Source organism: Schistocerca cancellata, chromosome 1, assembly GCF_023864275.1.
Source record: "Schistocerca cancellata isolate TAMUIC-IGC-003103 chromosome 1, iqSchCanc2.1, whole genome shotgun sequence".
Classification (NCBI taxonomy): Eukaryota; Metazoa; Arthropoda; class Insecta; order Orthoptera; family Acrididae; genus Schistocerca; species Schistocerca cancellata.
This window is the reverse complement of record NC_064626.1, coordinates 674,246,583-674,271,887: the sequence shown is the minus strand read 5'-3', so window position 1 is coordinate 674,271,887 and position 25,305 is coordinate 674,246,583.

Sequence of the window (25,305 nt, the reverse complement as noted above, 5' to 3'; positions counted from 1 at the left end):
GCCTTCATGTGTTTTCGTTTGGCACGTCACAATCTTTCAACGTATTTGCTCTTACTGTTCGAATGCAATAGATACCTTTATTCAACAGATACTGATACGCTGAAGAGCCAAAGAAACTGGTACAAGTGCCTAATATCGTGTAGGGCTCCTTCGAGCAAGCAAAAGTGCTGGAGGGAATTCACACCATGAATCCTGCAGGTCTGTCCATAAACCCGTAAGATTATGGGATGGAGATCTCTTCTAAAAAACACGTTGCAAGGCGTCCCAGATATGCTCAGTGTTCATGTCTTGGGAATTTGGTGGCCAGCGAAAGCGTTTAAACTCGGAATAGTGTTCCTGGAGCCACTGTCTAGCAATTCCGGATGTGTGCGGTGTCGCATTGTCCTGCTGGAATTGCCTAAGTCCTTCGCAATACACAATTGACATGAATGGGTGCAGATGATGAGCCATGATTCCTATATACAGATGACACATCTGTTAGACTCGTATCTAGACGAATTAGGGGTCACACATCACTCCAGCTGCATACGCCCCACACCATTACAAAGCCTCCACCAGGTTCAACAGTCCCATGCTGACATGCATGTTCCATGGATTCATGATGTTGTCTCCATACTCCTACACGTCCGTCCTCTAGATGCAACTTGAAACGAGACTCGTTCGATCAGGCAACATGATTCCAGTCATCAACAGTCCAGTGTCAGTGTTGACGGGCTCAAGAGGGCAGTAAAGCTCTGTGTCACGCAGTCATCAAGGGTACATGAGTGGGCCTTCGACTCCGAAAGCCATTATTGATGATTTTTCGTTGAATTGTTCGCACGCTGACACCTGTTGATGGCCCAGCATTGAAATCTGAAGCAGTTTGCGGAAGGGTTGCACTTCAATCACGTTGAACGATTTTCTTCACTCGTCGCTGGTCCCGTTCTTGCAAGATCTTTTTCCGGCCGCAGCAATGTCGGAGGTTTGATGTTTTACCGCATTCCTGATATTCAGAGTACACTCGTGAAATGATCGCATGGGAAAAACCGCACTTCATCGCTACCTCGGAAATGCTGTGTCCCATCGCTCGTGCGCCGACTATAACACCACGTTTAAACTCACTTAAATCTAGATAACCCGCCGTTGTAGCAACGGTAACCGATCTAACAACTGCCCAAATACTTGTTGTCTTACATAGGCGTCGCCGACTGCAGCGTCATATTCTGCTTGTTTACAATCTCTGTATTTGAATACGCATGCCCACACCAGTTTCTTTGGCGATTCAGAGTATCTCGAAATTGTGGTTTTCTAGCAATGTGTCATTTAGTTTTACGACCATTTCATATGTGAGACCTTTCCCTGGCTTATCTCTTCCTTTTTAGATTTTTTCCTGCCGTGCCCTTGTAAATTTCAAAGTCATGTAAGCAGCCACAAGTTCCTGCCCTCACCCACATTTTGAATCCCCATCTGACAGGTTTGTTTTGCATAAATTGTTTCAAGGTGCTTCTGCCTTGAAAAGCAATCATTACTTCATCGACATTGTGGTGTTCTTCTGGAACTTCTTTCGAACATTTTTTTTTCTGAATTCATTCAGCCATGGTCGAAATTTTCCAGAGCTTATCATTATTTTTAGTTTCATCAGTTGATAATAAACTTTTCCGACAATTTTTCAAATGTATGCGTGCCGTAATATTACAAACCAATGGGTGAGCCATGTGGGTCTCCCAGTAGCAGTGAATGCCTCGCTTTTGAGCAAGTCCCATTCTCAGGTATGAGAACATAATTCCAGTTCCGACTTGCTTATGTTCCGTGTTGTTTCGGTCTTTTGTACGCTGCACTAATTTGATTGGTCTACCGAATTGTGAAACATAGGTTCCTTCGTCAAGTTGACACAGGAACGGGAACAAATGGCTCTATGACTGAAGCAAAATCTCCCATCTTCCATTGTAATCGATCAAACTTTTCTACAATATTGTCGTCCTGCTGTGTGGATTCTTCAGCTAAACTACCATCAGCATCATTTTCAGCAGAAAAAATAATATTAGGGGATACTAGTCCATGTTCTGACGAGTCTCTTCTCATAACTGCTACTGTTTCATCAAAGTCATCATCAGCATAATGTGAGTACAAATCTTCTACGTCACTGACATCAGGCTCGTCGCGAACAAAAAGTAAATGTTCAGTGGAAAGCTAAAAGAGCGATAAACAGCCATTATCTCTTATCTCGAATACCACTGTTACATGAAATGAAATAATCAGAGATTCATCCATAACTGTACTTCACGTTGGCTAATGTAACACATCTGTAACGTGCATTTTCAACCCCTGTTACAGCATGATATAGAATTGTCATTCCATTCCCAAACAATATTTACTATTTGCGGCATGGAAACATAAAATTAAAAAACTCCGTCTGAACAGGCCTTGAAAGGCCCAACGGTACGGACCAGCCGCCGTGTTATTCTCAGCCCACAGGCGTCACGGGATGCGGAGATGGAGGGGCATGTGGTCAGCACACAGCTCTCCCGACCATATATTAGTTTACGAGACCGGAGCCCCTACTTCTCAATCAAGTAGCTCCTCAGTTTGCCTCACCCCGCTTGCCAACAGCGCTCGGCAGACCGGATGGTCACCCATCGAAGTGCTAGCCCAGCCCGACAGCGCTTAACTTCGGTGATCTGAGAGGTACCGGTGTTACCACTGAGGCAAGGCCGTTTGCAACATATAATAATACAACAAAATATTCCAACAAACAGCAGTAATACGAAGACAATGAATGTAACAGTATTACCCGGCGTGACACGGCTGTTCACAGGAGCGGTTGGATGACGAAACTATCGCTCTTCGCTTTTTCTAAACAACTGACTCGTATTAAAACCACTAGAGATCGCTAGGGAGGCGTTAACAGATGTCCACAGCAGGCACTAAGCAGAAAGGAACCACATTGTAGTCTCTGCAGCACTTCAAACCCATTATGGTATACACGCCACGCAGGGGACTAAACGGTAAAATTGTCTAATTGTTCCTTAAATGCAACAACGAGCGTTTCATTCTCGTTTCTTAAGTTATTTACTGCTTACTGTACATGATTTACTATTTAGGTCATTTTGTTTTAGACTTCATTTCTAGCTTATTTAGCACAATCATATAGTTCTTGTTAAGAGGTAGCCTTAAAACTACGAAGTTCTTATACTAATTACCCTGTTTGGGCTTTCACTGCGTCCTTTTCTTCTCTGGATTCCCTAAAATGTTTCCCTAACCGTATACTATCAGCACCAGTTTCTGCTCCCAAATCCTTTATCGCAGTCGTTAGTTTTGTAATATCCTTTGGTAACGGTTCTTGTAGCTCTTCTTTCAATACTCTGATACTTCTTGCCAAATTTTGGCTCACCTTGTTTTTGAGCTCCACCTCGTTAGCATCTAACAACTCTTTCTTCTTAATGTTACTTTCATCACTGAGTTATACTACCTTTCGCTCCTGTGACTTCCTTTTCCACCTCCAAATGGCAGAAGAGTACAGTAAGCTGAAGTAAGCGTATGTTGTCCGCAGCTCGTGGTCGTGCGGTAGCGTTCTCGCTTCCCACGCCTGGGTTTCCGGGTTCGATTCCCGGCGGGGTCATGGATTTTCTCTGCCTCGTGATGACTGGGTGTTGTGTGCTGTCCTTAGGTTAGTTAGGTTTAAGTAGTTCTAAGTTCTAGGGGACTGATGACCATAGATGTTAAGTCCCATAGTGCTCAGAGCCATTTGAACCATTTTTAAGCTTATGTATCCTCGTACACTTGAATTGGCTATCTTCCTCAATGCTTTCTCCGCTCTGAGTGCTTAATGGTGTTGCTGTAGTTCTTAGCTCACAGAAGGTACTTTGAGGCCTGTGGTACCCGTTTTTAAGGTAACTGATTAATTTCGTTGCTGTATTTCGGTTATCTACGTTATGTAAGAAATGACATCTACCAAACGTCTCATGGCGATTTCTGTAAAAGAATCTATAGTATGACTAGATCCCAATACACGTTTGTCGTACAGTACCGATCACCCAGTTGTCTTTCGGTATCGGCCAGAAGTAATTTCATTTTTTAAATTATATTTTCTTCTTCTTACTTCTTTTCGGATTGAAATGGCGGAAAGTAAGAAAAGTAAGAAGAAAATAGAAGGAAGAGTGTATGAAAATTGCTGTGAGCAAGATAATGTCTAAAAAATGACCGTGAGGGAGGCCGCTGAACAGTTATCAACAAACAGAAACGAAAAAGAGCGTCACCGAAAAGAAGAGATTAAAAGCAGCAAAAATAAAGACTGGAAGAGAGGTAATGAAATCTGGATTCAGGTCATGCGTTCCGAAATAAAATAAACGTGCGAAGGGTGGCCAGGAAGCCAATTACAAAGCTGCGAAGAAAACTGGAATAAACTGGAATTAATGGCTCAGTAGAATAGACCAAAATTACATTATGTGTTTGGGGTCATTTTAAGACGACTGTGTGCAGTGTGCCAAGTGTAGAGGCTGGACGTATCTTCGACGTGTAGATCAGGAGAATATTTCGTATTCATAAGTATCAGTGCAAACGATATTATCATAGAAAAGACAATGGCTGATACAGCAAGACACTTTCTACAAGCCTTGTAATTGTAGCTCTTTTACTTTCGATGTAATTAAGTACCATGAATAAAAAATAATTAAACTGTGCTATTCATAGAACATGTTTCCAGGTAGGAGAATAGTATATTCATATTCCGATTAACTACCACAGTTACACAGTAAAATTAAGAAACTTGATCCTGCTGATACTGCACGAACCACCCCCACATACAACAGCTTTTTTCTGTGTTAGCCCTGATATACTCTGTGTTGAGTCCAAAATTATGTACATAAAATTACTGTGTGAGCCTTTCTATTTTTAGACTGTTCGCAGAAATTTGCACCCATCGAAAATCACCAATACGAATCACATACATTTCCACTAAACTCAGCGGATCTATCTTTGCTATTAATATTTGGTCACGTCGCTGTGAGGCGACACGTCGAAGCCCCGGGACGGTTGCAAGTTGTAGCTATTCTCGGTCAGGCTTCCTCACATCTCGGCGGATCAGCAACGCCCCGTAAGCACACCTGCTCTGCAGACGACCCCGTGGTGCTGTAGATTTTGCTACCCCTGTTGCTTCTTCTGCCCATACTGTTGTTACCTAACACTGTTCAATGAAGGAAAAACTTTTGTCAGGTTCCCAGATAAAACTAACTGTATTCGATGAGTTGTACTTCATCGAACACGAAAACACTACTAAAACTATCTAGTTTTTTTCTTATTTTGGTGGTATATGCGATTTTTTGTAACTGTATACATATAGTATACATAAATAATATCGAATATACTGTTTGTTTTTTTGTATGCAACATTTCTGTCTGGCTCTTTACCCGTACATGTAACTTTGGTATATGTATTACAAACTTTCCCGTATATATCTCTGCACACACACGCGCGCACACACATGCAAACACACACACACACACACACACACACACACACACACATATATATATATATATATATATATACAGGGTGAGTCACCTAACATTACCGCTGGATATATTTCGTAAACCACATCAAATACTGACGAATCGATTCCACTGACCGAACGTGAGGAGAGGGGCTAGTGTAACTAGTTAATACAAAAAATGCACGGAAGTATGTTTTTTAACACAAACCTACGTTTTTTTAAATGGAACCCCGTTAGCTTTGTTAGCACATCTGAACATATAAACAAATACGTAATCAGTGCCGTTCGTTGCATTGTAAAATGTTAATTATATCCGGAGATATCGTAACCTAAAGTTGACGCTTGAGTACCACTCCTCCGCTGTTCGATCGTGTGTATCGGAGAGCACCGAATTACGTAGGGATCCAAAGGGAACGGTGATGGACCTTAGGTACAGAAGAGACTGGAACAGCACATTACGTCCACATGCTAACACCTTTTTATTGGTCTTTTTCACTGACGCACATGTACATTACCATGAGGGGTGAGGTAAACGTTCACACGTGGTTTCCATTTTCAACTACGGAGTGGAATAGAGTGTGTCCCGACATGTCAGGTCAATAGATGTTCAATGTGGTGGCCATCATTTGCTGCACACACTTGCAATCTCTGGCGTAATGAATGTCGTACACGCCGCAGTACATCCGGTGTCATGTCGCCGCAGGCTGCCACAATACGTTGTTTCATATCCTCTGGGGTTGTAGGCACATCAAGGTACACATTCTCCTTTAACGTACCCCACAGAAAGAAGTCCAGAGGTGTAAGATCAGGAGAACGGGCCGGCCAATTTATGCGTCCTCCACGTCCTATGAAACATGAAACGCCCGTCGAACATCCTGTCAAGGGTAACCCTAGTGTTAATTGCGGAATGTGCAGGTGCACCATCATGCTGATACCACATACGTCGACGCGTTTCCAGTGGGACACACTCTATTACACTTCGTAATTGAAAACGGAAACCACGTGTGTACGTTTACCTCACCCCTCATGGTAATGTACATGTACGTCAGTGAAAAAGACCAATAAAAAGGTTTTAGCATGTGGACGTAATGTGCTGTTCCAGTCTCTTCTGTACCTAAGGTCCTTCACCGTTCCCTTTGGATCCCTACGTAATTCGGTGCTCTCCGATACACACGATCGAACAGCGGAGGAGTGGTACGCAAGCGTCAAGTTTAGGTTACAATATCTCCGGATGTAATTAACATTTTACAATGCAACAAACGGCACTGATTACGTATTTGTTTACATGTTCAGATGTGCTAACAAAACTAACGGGGTTCCATTTAAAAAAACGTAGGTTTGCGTTAAAAAACATACTTCCGTGCATTTTTTTATGGTTTGTATTAACCAGTTACACTAGCCCCTCTCCTCACGTTCCGTCTGTGGAATCGATTCGTCAGTATTTGATGTGGTTTACGAAATATATCCAGCGGTAACGTTAGGTGACTCACCCTATATATATATATATATATATATATATATATATATATATATGTTTGACAGTATGTTCAGCAACCGAGTGGTCCACTTGTTTTTTGGCCACAGTTTGTCAGTGGCCATTCATGCGGACAGAAAGCTTGTTGGTTGTCATGCCTGCATATAATGCAGCACAGTGTTTGCAGCTTAGCTTGTAAGTCACATGACTGGTTTCACGGGTAGTCCAGCCTTTGATGGGATAGGTGATGTTAGTGACCGAAATCAGTATGTGGTGGTAGGAATAGCAACTTTCCTTCTCTAATATATTCTCAAATCTTCCTTATTTTAGATTTTCGTTTGTAGGTAGATTCTAAAGTCTTCTTGTTCATTGTCCAGCAGTAGTCTGCTAACATAATAGGATTCCATTCTCCCCGATAACGCTTCTCCATCGTAGCGATGTATATATATATATATATATATATATATATAGACGCCCTATGGATTCCAGACCAACAACGTCCTTCCTAGTTGCCATGACCAACTATATCCTCACACACAATTACATCTCCTTTGAGGGCATTACCTACAAACAAATCCGGTGTATGGCTATGGGTACCTGCATAGCACATTCCTATTCCAATCTATTCATGGACCATTTAGAGGAATCCTTCCTAAAAACCCAGAATCCTAAACCCCTCACCTGGTTCAGATTCATTGATGATATCTTTGCTATTTGGATTGAAGGTGAAGACATCCTATCCTCAATCCTCCAAAACCTCAACTTCTCCCCCATTTGCTTCACCTGGTCCTACTCAACCTAACAAGCCACCTTCCTAAATGTTGACATAAACATCAGAGATGGTTACATCAGTATCTTCGTCCATATGAAACCTACTAACCGCCAGCAATACCTCCACTTCGACAGTTGCCACCCATTTCATACCAAGAACTCCCTTCCATACAGCCTAGCCACCCGTGGTCGTCGCATTTGCAGTGACGAACAGTCTCTCTCAAAATATACCGAGGGTCTCACTGAAGCCTTCACTCACCGCAATTATCCTCCCAACCTTGTACAAAAACAAACCTCCCGTGCCTTATCTTTCCAGTCTCCCACCACCTCCAAAAGTCTCACAGTCTGGCCACAGAGGAGCATTCCCCTCGTAACTCAGTACCATCTGGGACTGGAGCAACTGAATTACATTCACCGCCAGGGTTTCGATTACCTATCGTCACGCCCCGAAATGACAAATGTGGCACCCACTATCCTTCCCAACCCACCTACAGCGGTATTCCGTCGTCCACCGAACCTACACAATATTCTGGTCCGTCCTTACACAACCCCTGCTCCCAATCCCTTACCTCATGGCTCATACCCCTGTAAGAGACCTAGATGCAAGACCTGTCCCATACATCCTCCTACCACCACCTACTGATTTCGGTCACTAACATCACCTATCCCATCAAAGGCTGGGCTACCCGTGAAACCAGTCATGTGACTTACAAGCTAAGCTGCAAACACTGTGCTGCATTCTATGCAGGCATGACAACCAACAAGCTTTCTGTCCGCATGAATGACCACTGACAAACTGTGGCCAAAAAACAAGTGGACCACTCGGTTGTTGAACATACTGTCAAACATGATATCCCTCATCTCAATTACTGCTTCACAGCCTGTGCCACATGGATCCTTCCCACCAACACCAACTTTTCTGAACTGTGCAGGTGGGAACTTTCCCTGCAATATGTCCTACATTCCTCTAACCCTCCTGGCCTCAACCTTCGTTAGTCACTGTTCTCACCCATCCAGCCCCCTCCCTGTTCCCATTCCAGCATTACACAGCTATCATTTCACCACCACACTCAGTCTTTTAATTTCTTTTTCTTTTTATTTCTCTCCTTTGCGCTACTTACACCCCCTCCCCTCCCCAACTTCTCTCCCGCCATCCGTCTAAACTGCAGCACTTCACTGTCCGCCACATCCTCCATACTATCCCTCCCCTCTTCCTGCCCCAGCCTCATCCTTACCCCCATTCAGTCGCCACTCCCATCATGCAGTGGTGCTGCTGCTTGCAGTGTGTGCAAGCTGAGTTTGCGTGAGTGTGTGCTTGTTCATGTGTGTATGTGTGCCTATTGCTGACAAAGGCCTTAATGGCCGAAAGCTATAATTGTGTGAATGTTTTTCTTATGCCTATCGCGACTCAGCATCTACACTATATTGTGAATAGCAACTTTCCTTCTCTAATATATTCTCAAATTTTCCTTATTTTAGATTTCCGTTTGTAGGTAGTTTCTAAAGTCTTCTTGTTCATTGTCCAGCAGTAGTCTGCTAACATAATAGGATTCGATTCTCCCTGATAACGCTTCTCCATCGTAGCGATCTGCTGATGGAACCTCTCCACATGCTCATCACTAGCAGCAGCGAGAGACTCTGGAAAGAACATTAAATAGGAGTGTAAGTAGTACAACTCAAGAGTGGTGTGACACCCTATGTTTTGTAAGCACGTCACAATTTTCTGCTTTCTTATTTCCAAGGCAATTGGTAGTCATGTCCTTAAAAGAGTGCCATGCTGTCTCTTTACGTCCAGCAGTTCAGTGAAATGATCGCTCTTCATAACTGCCGTAGTTTGTGAGCTGATGAATACACCTTCCTTGAGCTTAGCATATGTCACGTGAGGAAACATTTCTTGAAGGCACTCATAGGCTGAAATCTCGCTATTCCTGTTCTTTACGAAAATCTTCTTAAGATCGAGTTTCATGTGGACTGGAGATGATAGAATCTGTTCCCTAGTGACAAGAGGATTACACTGTACAATCTTCTTCCGTGATTCTAGGTTACTTCGCTTTGACCAGCCGTTCAAATGTAATGTTTGTCAGTTCTACTGCTGTTTCAATGGCAAATGATACACGAGAACTTGGTATATCCCAAATGCATACCTAGGAGGAGCGCTACACCCTTCAGATGAGCACAGATGTTCCATTTATAGGTAGGGTATTGTAACCATTATAGAATATGCTGCAATGAGTTGTATGTCTCTTTAAGCTGTGCAGCACGCACAACGTGAATGAAACTTTTCTCATTCCATTTATGGAGAAGCATATATTTCAGGCTTACCTTTGAGGCATCTAAGACAAGCCTCCATTCCTATAGGTTGTGCTCAGTTCCAGGTACTGCCAGTACCCCATCAATATTATTGTAGGAAGAGACTGTTCCATCCACAGACAAAAGGTCTACAAACGCCTTGTGCAGCTGTCGATATGAGAATCTAATGCCAGTAGGAATTCCTCGAGTTCTTCCTGTGTAGGACGATGAATCTCTTACTCAGTAAATCTTCATCTTGTATCTCAGGTTCATCAGGAGATGAAAAATGTACTTCTTCGTCGAGGGTCCCACGTAGAGCGGGTTGAGGTACAGGCAGCTCTGGGCTATGGGGAATAGGTCTAAGTGCTGATGGTAAGTTTGGATATACAATCCTCTTCTTCTTCGCCATTGTCATGCCGTTTACTGATTGTATTGGTTAAAAATATCAGTCGTTAATATGGTTCTCGCCAAACCATGGGCACGGAAAATCGCATAAATGTTTGCTTCCCATTCAGCCACTACCTTAGATGCACAGCACAGTTATTACAGCAGAAATAAGGAGTCCATCTTTTTTTCTCCTGGTCACGCACCTTGTATCCAAAGTACAGTTGCGTCCAAAGTACAGTTGACTACAGGCGTGAGCCTCCGCTTTGTGCAGTAAATACATTTTTCTTGAAAACTGAATGTACGTGATTAAATTTCTCTTGTAAATAAAACGGCTTGCAAATTTCATTAGTCCTCTACGCCAAGGTCCCCATGACATTACATTATTTGTCTTTCTTAATGGTTAGATTCCTTGTAGGGGCTGGGATCAGTGTGTGCGGCTCGAAGTCCCGTCCGCTCGGTTGGTTACGGACGCATCCAAAAACTTAATGTTGCCTATTACTCTGCTGTTCTGTCGTAAACCAAATTTTTTTGTTGACACTATTGAGATGTGGGAAGGAGACGTCCAACCCATTTTCACCTTGTATCCATAATACAAAGATATCATTCACAAAACAGTACTACTTAACTAGTCTTCCATTGGCTGTCTGCAGCATCTGTTGATCGAAAATCTCCATTAGAAAACTGGCAGTAGCTGGAGTACCCCACCCCTTCAATTTGCTCATAAAACTTCAAAATAGGTTGTAGTGAGTCTGTATCTAAATAAAGCTATTATACCGGTTGAATACAAAATGTATGCAAGCATATTTTATTTAACTGCACATTAATTCATGATCACCAACAGAAAATATTCAATGTTCGAAAAATTAATCACCAAAAGCACAGTGACTTAATCTGAGTCCAGTGACAAGTTAGTCATGCTCACTAAATTATTGGATTCCACTGAAACGTAATCTCATCCGCCGCTGCCCAGCCGCACAGCTCCTGGTCCTGCTCAGCAAGTCCGACCACTTAAGGAAGACACTGTTTAAAGAACCACTGCCCAGCAGGAGATCGCTGGCGGAAGACCCTGCGTAACTACCAATTCCCCTTACATACTTTCCGTGATTTCACACGCTACTGAATATCGCGTATATACTGAAATAATGGCCACCACACAAATTTAAAGCATATTCCACCGACACATATGACATTACAGGACAGGGAAAACTATTGTCGTTCTTTTGAGTAATCTCATTAAAATATCAGTATAATATTAAACGTGTTACTAACAAAGTTTGTGTAGCTGCCTATATACAGATTTTCAACGAGGAAAAACTTAACGTAAAACTGTAACTACATGCCAAAAAGTATCTTGTGGTTACTTACCAAGTAATAAAATTAGGTGACGCCTTTACATTATGAGTAGATGTGGAAGCAGTAAAGGAAACAAAAGAAAAGTTCGGAGTGGGTATTAAAATCCATGGAAAAGAAATAAAAGCTTTGAGGTTCGCCGATGACATTGTAATTCTGTCGGAGACAGCAAAGGACTTGGAAGAGCAGTTGAACGAAATGGACAGTGTCTTGAAAGGAGGGTATAAGCAAAACGAGGATAATGGAATGTAGCCGCATTAAGTCAGGTGATGCTGAGGGAATTAGATTAGGAAATGAGACACTTAAAAAAAATGGTTCAAATGGCTCTGAGCACTATGGGACTCAACTGCTGTGGTCATAAGTCCCCTAGAACTTAGAACTACTTAAACCTAACTAACCTAAGGACATCACACACATCCATGCCCGAGGCAGGATTCGAACCTGCGACCGTAGCGGTCGTGCGGTTCCAGACTGTAGCGCCTTTAACCACTCGGCCACTCCGGCCGGCCGAGACACTTAAAGTAGTATAGGAGTTTTGCTATTTGGAGAGCAAAATAACTAATGATAGTCGAAGTACAGAGGATATAAACTGTAGACTGGCAATGGCAAGGAGAGCGTTTCTGAAGAAGAGAAATTTGTTAACATCGAGTATTGATTTAAGTGTCAGGAAGTCGTTTCTGAAAGTATTTGTATGGAGTGTAGCCATGTATGGAAGTAAAACATGGACGATAAATAGTTTAGACAAGAAAAGAATAGAAGCTTTCGAAATGTGGTGCTTCAGAAGAATGCTGAAGATTACATGGGGAGGGAAGCGTGGAGGGTAAAAATCGTAGAGGGAGACCAAGAGATGAATACACTAAGCAGCTTCAGAAGGACGTAGGCTGCAGTAGGTACTGGGAGATGAAGAAGCTTGCACAGGATTGAGTAGCATGGAGAGATGCATCAAACCAGTCTCAGGACTGAAGACCACAACAACAACAACATATTGCCATATCAGCTCTTAATAAACGCCATTGTAGCTGATGCCTGATTTGCCTGATTTGAAAAGTAGCGTGTTGTGGTGTTTTCTGATATCGTCAGTTTTCATACGCTGTATCAAATGATCAGATCACTCCAGTTGTTTATTAGTTATTAATTTCGTAAACTATCACTATTACAAACAATAGTACCTTTCTTAGTAATCATTCTAGAGTCCCCCGTGAATTTGCAATAAGTTCGTTTCATTGGCACAATTTTTCTGTCGAGCTTGATTTTTATAACGAAATTTCGTTGAAAATATATAATGTTCATCTTCTCATTTCGCCGATCTTAGCTGCCATTGTATCGTTCTAATCCTTTTCAGTCAGAGTGTACGCTCCGGTTGCCGCAGAAAGCAGCTTCCCGTTGCTCAGTTATCAGCTCTGTCTGAATGCTTGCATGCCTCGGTGGATCTGCTTTCGTCGTCCGCCATGTCAACTGGCTGTCAAGCCGCGGCGTATCAAACATTCACCACCGCCATTCGCGCCGCCATCCGGCTCGTGGTAACGTCACATAGCCTTTACACAGAGTTTGCATTACATACGACGTATTCTGTCTGTCGCTCTGAGAATATTGAACATGCTTGTTCGGATTTTGCGTACCAAAATGCCCATGGTGGATTATTTCTTAATTAAACATCCACGCAACGAAGTTAGGGTTTACTGAATCTTAACGAGTTGGATCGGTATGAGCGAGCGAACTCGAAGGCGGAAGAATAGTACCAGAAAGTCCTTAAGTGCTACTGAAGTCACCAGTGCATTTATTTAGGGGTAGATACAGGCTTCGCGAGTATAATTAAAATAGACATACCCACCCATACAAACACACGAAACATACAGCACACACACACACACACACACACACACACACACACACACACACACACACATATATATATATATATATATATATATATATATATAGGAAAATTGTACTGAATATATATATACTTCTATGTGAGTGGGTGAGGGGGGGTTTGTATGGGTGGGGTGTTCGCATATGATACACACATTAGAAATATAATTTTATTACGCTCATAGTTTTCTCACGGTCATTATTACACATGATGGGATGAAAGATTCCTCTAGAGTTTCCAATGGAAGCTATCCAACACTTCCTCCTTCGTCGTTGATGCAGTACCTTGATGGATATGCATCAGTATTAGTTCATTTAAACGATCTTCTGTCGACCCGTTAAGGAGATATTTCTTCAGACGGCGTACGGTTGAGAAAAATTTCTCTGCAGTGTTGGTTGTTACAGTAAATGTGTACAACAACTGACACAAGACTCTAATATTTGGCTGCGTCGTTGCTCTTCTATAGGCTTGTACTGCAGATTCTTCTATACTTGCGTTCATATGTTGCCAAATTTTGTAGCACTCTCTTCAAAGCTAGAAAACAAGGGAGATCGTCTTTGTGTGGTTCGGCACTTTTCAAAACATGTTCTGTACCTTTATCACTACAGGTTTGCTTAAGATTTTTTTTTAGATGTGCGTCGCTTTGTAGCTGAGTTGTAGGGAGTCTGAATGAAATTTCATTCAGCAAATTACTGAGAACACGTATGAACACTGACAGACGGTAATACTTTTCTACAGACTGGGGCCGGCCGCGGTGGTCGTGCGGTTCTAGGCGCTGCAGTCCAGAACCGCGAGACTGCTACGGTCGCAGGTTCGAATCCTGCCTCGGGCATGGATGTGTGCGATGTTCTTAGGTTAGTTAGGTTTAAGTAGTTCTTAGTTCTAGGGGACTGATGACCTAAGATTTTAAGTCCCATAGTGCTCAGAGCCATTTGAACCATTTGAACCTACAGACTGAGTGTGAAAACTGGGTCTATTGATCTTTTCAAATCATAGCTGTACGTTACTATGTACCACTTGTAAACATGTCCAAAAGTTCTCTATAGATTAGTTATAGTGTCTATTTATTTATATATTCAGATACGTAGCTTTTACCAGCGGCTTCATTCGCGTATCAGCAATATTGTTATGATGAATAAGAAGCACAACTCGCGATGTGCACTGTCCCCTCCGCTGCCCCATCACACGAAGTCACGTGTTAGCAGTCTATGTGGCTGTCTATGGCATCACAGTATCAACATGAATGCATAGATTTCGGCTCAAATCTTTTATTTATTTGAGGGCTTGTGTAATCAGAAGTGTCGTGACATGTGTTTGGTGAAAGTTTGTTCAGCCGTTGAAAGTAATCTGCTAAATAAAGTAAAGAGTTTGCGGCAGCAACATCCTGCCTGACCTATTTTTGGTATGTATTTTAACGTCATACTACAAAATAGATCTCAAAAATGTCTACAATAAATTCCACGAGAGTACGCTTATGTTTTATGGTTCACCCACAATCCCCATTTTCATGATGTCTTTAGAATTTGCTGCACCAGGAGCTATCAAAAGACAAGAATTGTTATAGGTGGACCGTAAAAACTAAGCATATGCTCTTGTAGACTTTTGATATATACAGTCCTGAACTTTCCAATTTCATAAAGCTCTTACCGCCTGCAAAACGTATTGTAAAAGAGTTCGTTGCCAACAAATATTCACTTGATTAACTATTATCGACTACTATCACCTCTGCCTACTGATTTAATATTTTTAAGTAGTTTTTGTTCTTTATCATTCGATTCAGTGGTATTTTCACATTTATAATAATATCACCTAATGGATTACTCACAGTGCCTTTCAAAAAGTAATGAAGTGCTATATCACGATTGAAATACGAAGGTCCGTGATAAAAACGCGAAATGTGACACAAGGTATTATTTTCTAGCAAGAGACACGGGTTCCGAGGTAGATGCCGTGTTTCTTGTCTTCCGCAAGGCGTTTGATACAGTTCTCCACATTCGTTTAATGAATAAAGTAAGAGCATATGGACTATCAGACCAATTGCGTTATTGGATTGAAGAATTCCTAGATAACAGAACTCAGCATGTCATTCTCAATGGAGAGAAGTCTTCCGAATTAAGAGTGATTTCAGGTGTCCCGGAGCGGAGTGTAGGACCGCTGCTATTCACAATATATATAAATAACCTTGTGGATAACATCGGAAGTTCACTGAGGCTTTTTGCGGATGATGCTGTAGTATATCGAGAGATTGTAACAATGGAAAATTGTACTGAAATGCAGGAGGATCTGCAACGAATTGACGCATGGTGTAGAGAATGGCAATTGAATCTCAATGTAGAAAAGTGTAATGCGCTGCGAATACACAGAAAGAAAGATCGTTTATCATTTAGCTACAATATAGCAGGTCAGCAACTGGAAGCAGTTAATTCCATAAATTATCTGGGAGTACGCATTAGGAGTGATTTAAAATGGAATGACCATATAAAATTAATCTTCGGTGAAGCAGATGCCAGACTGAGATTCATTGGAAGAATCCTAAGGAAATCAGTCCGTAAACAAAGGAAGTAGGTTACAGTACACTTGTTCGCCCACTGCTTGAATACTGCTTACCGGTGTGGGATCCGTACCAGATATGGTTGGTAGAAGAGATAGAGAAGGTCCAACGGAGAGCAGCGCGCTTCACCGAGGAGTCAAGCAGTATATTGCTCCCTCCTACGTACATCTCGCGAAGAGACCATGAGGATAAAATCAGGGAGGTTAGAGCACATACACAGCCATACCTACGATCTTTCTTTGCACGAACAATACGAGACTGGAATAGAAGGCAGAACCGTCAGGTGGCTTGCCGAGTATGGATGTGGATGTAGATGTAGAAGAGAACGTTCGCTAAATGCCAAGGCGCGTAGAACAACAAATGTACTGGTACTGTAAGAAGCCTTACGATGATGGAAAATCTAAACGTGTTGCTTCAAATAAAGCTGTTTGTGGCAGTAGTCGTGGCAGTACTACTTCTTATTAACTAGGAAAAGAATTCGAAGAGATCAAGTATTTAGCGAAAATATCTGGATATGTGACTCTAAAAGCATCCCTAGAAATTTACAAATTTTTCACAAAGTATAAGATTTAAATTTACTTCCAAAGCTATTAAAACTTGCACAATAGCTCATTTATCTTCTACATAATCACGAAACGATAAACGTCATATTTTATTGTAATTTTATCGTAAATTCTGACAAAATGAGAATCAAGTAGTTATAACACAAGAAGTTACACTTACATTACGTTAATTCCAGACTTTATACATTTTTTAAGCTCACAGATACTTGCGGCTCATAAGTCAAAGTTGTGATTCAATCTCCGCGTCAGTCAAAGCAAGGAGCTTACTACAGAAAATTAATAGTTACTAGAGAACACCAGAATCAAATGTATTAGACCTACTTTTCTTATACATTAGAGACTTTCTGAAAAGATATTTGATCATTTACTCTGACTCTAACAGTGTATTTCAGTTGCTTTGCAACACCAGAGATATCTACTTCTAAATTATGTTTGCAGCTGTTCTCATTTCGAATTCTGGAATATTTACTTCGTCTTCTTTGATGAAGGAATTTAGAAAAATTCCTTTTCCTAACTTCACTTTAGTGGCACTGTCATCAGTAACATTACCGTCGCTGTCGCGCAGCGTAGGTACTTTCCGCTGGTTTACTTAACATGGGACTAGTATCTCTTTGGATTACCCGCCACATTTCTAGAGCGAGTTTCGTTGTGGAAACTATTAAATGCACCTCGCATTGAAATCCGCACCAAATTTCGAGCCTCAGTAAAACTTCACCAATCTTGGAGATTTTGCGTTCATCTAAATTATACGTCCTACCCCCATGAACCATGGACCTTGCCGTTGGTGGGGAGGCTTGCGTGCCTCAGCGATACAGTTGGCCGTACCGTAGGTGCAACCACAACAGAGGCCAGACAAACGTGTGGTTCCTGAAGAGGGGCAGCAGCCTTTTCAGTAGTTGCAGGGGCAACAGTCTGGATGATTGACGGATCTGGCCTTGCAACACTAACCAAAACGGCTTGCTGTGCTGGTACTGCGAACGGCTGAAAGCAAGGGGAAACTACAGCCGTAATTTTTCCCGAGGGCATGCAGCTTTACTGTATGATTAAATGATGATGGCGTCCTCTTGGGTAAAATATTCCGGAGGTAAAATAGTCCCCCATTCGGATCTCCGGGCGGGGACTACTCAAGAGGACGTCGTCATCAGGAGAAAGAAAACTGGTGTTCTACGGATCGGAGCGTGGAATGTCAGATTCTTTAATCGGGCAGGTAGGTTAGAAAATTTAAAAAGGGAAATGGATAGGTTACAGTTAGATATAGTGGGAATTAGGGAAGTTCGGTGGCAGGAGGAATAAGACTTTTGGTCAGGTGAATACAGGGTTAAAAATAAAAAATCAAATAGGGGTAATGCAGGAGAAGGTTTAATAATGAATAAAAAATAGGAGTGCGGGTAACCTACTACCAACAGCATAGTGAACGCATTATTGAGACCAAGATAGACACGAAGGCCATGCCCACTACAGTAGTACAAGTTTATATGCCAACTAGCTCTGCAGATGATGAAGAAATTGATGAAATGTATGATGAGATAAAAGAAATTATTCAGGTAGTGAAGGGAGACGAAAATTTAATAGTCATGGATGACTGGAATTCGAGAGTAGGAAAAGGGAAAGAAGGAAACTTAGTGGGTGAATACGGATTGGGGGAGAGAAATAAAAGAGGAAGCCACCTGATAGAATTTTGCACAGAGCATAACTTAATCATAGATAAAACTTGGTTCAAGAGTCATAAAAGAAGGTTATATACATGGAAAAATCCTGGAGATACTAGCAGGTATCAGATAGATTATATAATGGTAAGACAGAGATTTAGGAACCAGGTTTTAAATTGTAAGACATTTCCAGGGGCAGATGTGGACTCTGACCACAATCTATTGGTTATCAACTGTAGATTAAAAATGAAGGAACTGCAAAAAGGCGGGAGTTTAAGGAGATGGGACCTGGATAAACTGACTAAACCAGAGGTTGTACAGAGTTTCAGGGAGAGCATAAGGGAACAATTGACAGGAATGGGGGAAGGAAATACAGTAGCAGAAGAATGGGTAGCTCTGAGAGATGAAGTAGTGAAGGCAGCAGAGGATCCAGTAGGTAAAAAGACGAGGGCTAGTAGAAATACTTGGGTAACAGAAGAAATATTGAATTTAATTGATGAAAGGAGAAAATATAAAAACGCAGTAAATGAAGCAGGCAAAAGGGAAAACAAACGTCTCAAAAATGAGATCGACAGGAAGTGCAAAATGGCTAAGCAGGGATGGCTAGAGGACAAATGTGAGGATGTAGAGGCATATCTCACTAGGGGGAAGATAGATACTGCCTACAGGAAAATTAAAGAGACATTTGGAGAGAAGAGGAACACTTGCATGAATATCAAAAGCTCAGATGGAAACCCAGTTCTAAGCAAAGAAGGGAAAGCAGAAAGGTGGAAGGAGTATATAGAGGGTCTATACAAGGGCGGTGTACTTGAGGACAATATTATGGAAATGGAAGAGGATGTAGATGAAGATGAAATGGGAGATACGATACTGCGTGAAGAGTTTGACAGAGCACTGAAAGCCCTGAGTCGAAATAAGTCCCCCGGAGTAGACAACATTCCATTGGAACTACTGACGGCCTTGGGAGAACCAGTCCTGACAAAACTCTACCATCTGGTGAGCAAGATGTATGAAACAGGCGAAATACCCTCAGACTTCAAGAAGAATATAATAATTCCAATCCCAAAGAAAGCAGGTGTTGACATATGTGAATACTCAACCACAGTTTCCAGTACTTGGATCAGTTACTCCCCCAGATTTAAACACTTCCATTACGCCACCGCAAGGAATCCCCCCATCCTTTCTGGCTTTTACCCTAACCTGTGGAAGACTTCCCAAATCTTGTTCTTCTTTAAACCCGACAAAGCCCCATCTAACACCTCTTCCTATTGTCCCATTTGCCTCACCTCCATGTTCAGTAAGGTCTTCGAGTCCATCCTCACCCGACGTATTCATTAGCATCTAAACTAGCACCATCTCCTTATCCTTACCCAGTGTAGCCTCCAACTCTCCTTCTCTGCCACCGACCAGCTCCTTAAATTTATCAGTCTTCTAGCCCTCCAAATTAACTCTCGTCATTCCCATATCTTTGTTTCCCTCGACCTCCAAGACCCCTATGACCATGCATGGAATCCCACAGTCTTTGTTAAATTCCAGACCTATTCCCTCCCCATCAAATTCTCTTGTCTTGTTGCTTCCTTTCTCTCCCATCGTCCTTCCTATGTCACTATCCACAATACAAACTCCTGTACATTTTATCCTACTGCAGGCAGCGCTAGGGCTCCATCCTCTTCCCCCCCTCCTCTATCTCCTGTTTACTGCTGATATGCCCGAACCTCACCTGCCTGTTCACGTCCTCCAGTTTTCTTGTGATGCAGGCTTCATGGCCCTCTATCCTACCCTCCAACAGTCCCAAGGATCCTTCAAACTTGCCTCATCCAGTTCAGCGATTGGTGCAACCCATAATTCCTTCACATCAACTCTTCCAAGAGCCAGGCAATCATTACAAGTTGTACCACCCACTTCTTATGGCTCCACGATTCTTACCTTACCATTTATTATCATCATATCCAAGTCAGTCCGTCCCTGAAATATCTCGGCCTCACCATCGCTCGTCATCTCACCTGGACCCCCCCTCCCATCTCCTTATAATTCAACACAAAGCCCACAATAGATTCCACCTCCTGAAACTCCTGTCTGGCTGAACATGGGTACTACAACCTCCATGGGTACTACATCCTCCCAGCACCCTTCACATCTACAAATCCTTGCTCTGTCCCATCCTTTTCTATGGCAGCATCACTTGGAATTCTGCCCCATTCGGATTCTATAACGCTCTCCAAATCCTCAAACGTCCTGCGCTCTGCCTCACTTTTCGTATTTGCCTCCTGTGCCCCACATAGATCCTATATGACCTCATCCCTTTTCCCATCTTCTCCTCGACCGCATCCAAAACCTGCTTCTCGTCTGCGGACTCAATCCCCCTCACCCCCTCTACCCCACGCCAATTGCCACGCTTTTACGATTGTGTTCCATTCTGTCTCCATCTCCACACCCTCCACCTCCTTTACCAATGCAACTTCCAGCCCATACCCCTCCCAAAAGTTGAGCTGCGCCCGGATATCCACCCCTCCTACAACCCTAACCACAACTTTCCCCCCTTCCCCTCAGGGCTCCCTCTCCCCTCCTTTTACCTTCCCCTGAACGGTTTTTCCTCTCTCCTACACCCCTTACCACCCCAGCAAACCGCTTTCACGTCTCTGTGCTCCCTCCTGGCTTGCTTTCCCTTTCCCATCCTGCCCGTCTCCTGCCCCTATGAGCGCCACCTGACCTCACTTTCTCATCCCTGACTTTCCAGCACTCTCTCCCCTGCTGCACCCTCCCCCTTCTTTTCCCCCCTTTCAGGCTTCCCCTCCCTCGGCAGATCCCTTCCAACAGTTTTGATCTTTGTCATGTATGCTCCATCTAGTGCAGTGTTTTTTGAGTTCTGTCGTTCTGCTGTGGACTTTTAATACTTTGGCCCATTTTTGTCTTTTGTTTGAGCCTCCGATGTATTTTATGAACTTCGCACATCTCCCATTGTATTTTTATCTGTATGTGGACCTTTTTCAACTATATCATTCAAATAACATCTCCCTGTAGTCATATTTTAACCCCATTGTCTCTCCACATATTATGTTCTTATGTTCACATTTTTATCACCTTTGTGTAAGTTTCACCTCATCTTTTCTATAACTGTAATGTCTCGCGGTTGAAGAGCGGCGGATTGTGTCACTGACTGCCGTCATCTGCCCTATAGGGGCAAGGGAACGAACTAATAATCAAGAAAGAAAAAAACTAGCAGTCTCCAGAACCTGAAGATGGCTGAATCGCTGCCAGCTGAGAAATTGTGGCTGCAATCCTGAAACCTTATAGAATATCATTGTATCATGTGGTGAATATTCTACAGCTGCCACTGTTTCCTTGCTTCCCATATTCCACTTGCTCTAGCAACGTCAGTATCCTTATACTCTAACCCTATTGCATCCATTGCATTCTCCACATCTGAACTCTAGCTCCTCCTACGTCGCCCACGTTGTCTTCTTTCCGGTGGGGTCTATCTGCACACTTTCTCTGTTCGTCGGCTATCTACATCTACATCTACATCCATACTCCGCAAGCCACCCGACGGCGCGTGGCGGAGTACCTCTATCGGTTCTCCCTTCTGTTCCAGTCTCGTATTGTTCGCGGAAAGAAGGATTGTCGATATGCTTCCGTGTGGGCTCTAATCTCTCTGATTTTATCCTCATGGTCTCTTCGCGAGATATACGTAGGAGGGAGCAATATACTCCTTGACTCTTCGGTGAAGGTATCTTCTCGAAACTTTAACAAAAGCCCGTATCGAGCTACTGAGCATCTCTCCCGCAGAGTCTACCACTGGAGTTTATCTATCATCTCCGTAACGCTTTCGCGATTACTAAATGATCCTGTAACGAAGCGCGCTGCTCTCCGTTGGATCTTCTCTATCTCTTCTGTCAACCCTATCTGGTACGGATCCCACACTGCTGAGCAGTATTCAAGCAGTGGGCGAACAAGCGTACTGTAACCTACTTCCTTTGTTTTCGGATTGCATTTCCTTAGGACTCTTCCAATGAATATCAGTCTGGCATCTGCTTTACCGACGATTAATTTTATATGATCATTCCATTTTAAATCACTCCTAATGCGTACTCCCAGATAATTTATGGAATTAACTGCTTCCAGTTGCTGACCTGCTATTTTGTAGCTAAATGTTATGGGATCTTTCTTTCTATGTATTCGCAGCACATTACACTCGTCTACATTGAGATTCAATTACCATTCCCTGCACCATGCGTCAATTCGCTGCAGATCCTTCCGCATTTCAGTACAATTTTCCATTGTTACAACCTCTCGATACACCACAGCATCATCTGCAAAAAGCCTCAGTGAACTTCCGCTGTCATCCACAAGGTCATTTATGTATATTGTGAATAGAAACGGTCCTATGACACTCCCCTTCGGCACACCTGAAATCACTCTTACTTCGGAAGACTTCTCTCCATTGAGAATGACATGCTGCGTTCTGTTATCTAGGAACTCTTCAATCCAATCACACAATTTGTCTGATAGTCCATATGCTCTTACTTTGTTCATTAAACGACTGTGGGGAACTGTATCGAACGCCTTGCGGAAGTCTAGAAACACGGCTTCTACCTGTGAACCCGTATCTATGGCCCTCTGAGCCTCGTGGACGAATAGCGCGAGCTGGGTTTCACACGACCGTCTTTTTCGAAACCCATGCTGATTCCTACAGAGTAGATTTCTAGTCCCCAGAAAAGTCATTATACTCGAACACAATACGTGTTCCAAAATTCTGTAACTGATCGACGTTAGAGATACAGGTCTATAGTTCTGCACATCTGTTTGACGTCCCTTCTTGAAAACGGGGATGACCTGTGCCCTTTTCCAATCCTTTGGAACGCTACGCTCTTCTAGAGACCTACGGTACACCGATGCAAGAAGGGGGGCAAGTTCTTTCACGTACTCTGCGTAAAATCGACTGGTATCCCATCAGGTCCAGCGGCCTTTCTCTTTTGAGCGATTTTAATTGTTTCTCTATCCCTCTGTCGTCTGTTTCGATATCTACCATTTTGTCATCTGTACGACAATCTAGAGAAGGAACTACAGTGCAGACTTTGTCTGTGAAACAGTTTTGGAAAAAGACATTTAGTATTTCTGCCTTTAGTGTGTCATCCTCTGTTGCAGTACCATTTTGGTCACAGAGTGTCTGGACATTTTGTTTTGATCCACCTACCGCTTTGACATAAGACCAAAATTTCTTAGTATTTTCTGCCACGTCAGTACGTAGAACTTTACTTTCGAATTCACTGAACGCCTCTCGCATAGCCCTCCTCACACTACATTTCGCTTCGCGTAATTTTTGTTTTTATGCAAGGCTTTGGCTATGTTTATGTTTGCTGCGAAGTTCCCTTTGCTTCCGCAGCAGTTTTCTATCTTGGTTGTTGTACCACGGTGGCTCTTTTCCATCTCTTACGATATTGCTTGGCACATACTCATCTAACGCATATTGTACGATGGTTTCGAACTTTGTCCACTGATCCTCAACACTATCTGTACCTCAGACAAAACTTTTGTTTTGAGCCGTCAGGTACTCTGTAATCTGCTTTTTGTCACTTTTGCTAAACAGAAAAATCTTCCTACCTTTTTTAATATTTCTATTTACGACTGAAGTCGTCGATGCCGTAACCGCTTTGTGATCGCTGATTCCTTGTTCTGCGTTAACTGTTTCAAATAGTTCGTGTCTGTTTGTCACCAGAAGGTCTAATATGTTATCGCCACGAGTCGGTTCTCTGTTTAACTGCTCAAGGTAGTTTTCAGATAAAGCACTTAGAAAAATTTCACTGGATTCTTTGTCCCTGCCACCCGTTATGAACGTTTGAGTCTCCCAGTCTATATCCAGCAAATTAAAATCTCCACCCAGAACTATAACATGGTGGGGAAATCTACTCGAAATATTTTCCAAATTATCCTTCAGGTGCTCAGCCACAACAGCTGCTGAGCCAGGGGGCCTATAGAGACATCCAATTATCATGTCTGCGCCTGCTTTAACCGTGACCTTCACCCAAATCATTTCACATTTCGGCTCTCCGTCCATTTCCTTCGATACTATTGCACTTCTTATCGCTATAAACACGCCTCCCCCTTCACTGTCCAGCCTGTCTCCGCGGTATACATTCCAGTCTGAGTTTAGAATTTCATTACTGTTTACGTCTGGTTTCAGCCAACTTTCTGTCCCTAGTACTATATGGGCGTTGTGACCGTTTATTAATGAGAGCAGTTCTGGGACCTTTCTACAGACGCTCCTGCAGTTTACTATTAGCACATTAATATTATTATTCCCCGTTGCATTTTGCCTACTCCTACCTTGCCGCGTCTCAGGAGGCGTCTTGTCGGGCCTATGGAGGGAATTCTCTAACCTAAAAAACCCCCATGTGCACTCCACACGTACTCCGCTACCCTTGTAGCCGCTTCCGGCGTGTAGTGCACGCCTGACCTATTCAGGGGGACCCTACATTTCTCCACCCGACAGCGGAGGTCGAGAAATTTGCACCCCAGATCTCCGCAGAATCGTCTGAGCCTCTGGTTTAAGCCTCCCACTCGGCTCCAAACCAGAGGACCGCGATCGGTTCTGGGAACGATACTACTAATATTCCACCCCGCAAACGAGGCTTTCCGCCTTCACCAATTCCGCCTACCGCCTGTACGAAATGAGGATGACCTCTGAACCCAGACGGCAGGAGTCATTGGTGCCGACATGAGCAACAATTTGCAGTCGGGTGCACCCCGCCTCTATCGCCGCCGGCAGGGCCTCCTCCACATCTCTAATGAGACCCCCCAGCAAGCAGACAGAGTGAACACTGACCTTCTTCCCCGACCTTTCCGCTATTTCCCTAAGGGGCTCCATCACCCGCCTAACGTTGGAGCTCCCAATAACTAATAAACCCCTCCCCCCGTGTGCCTGATCGGACCT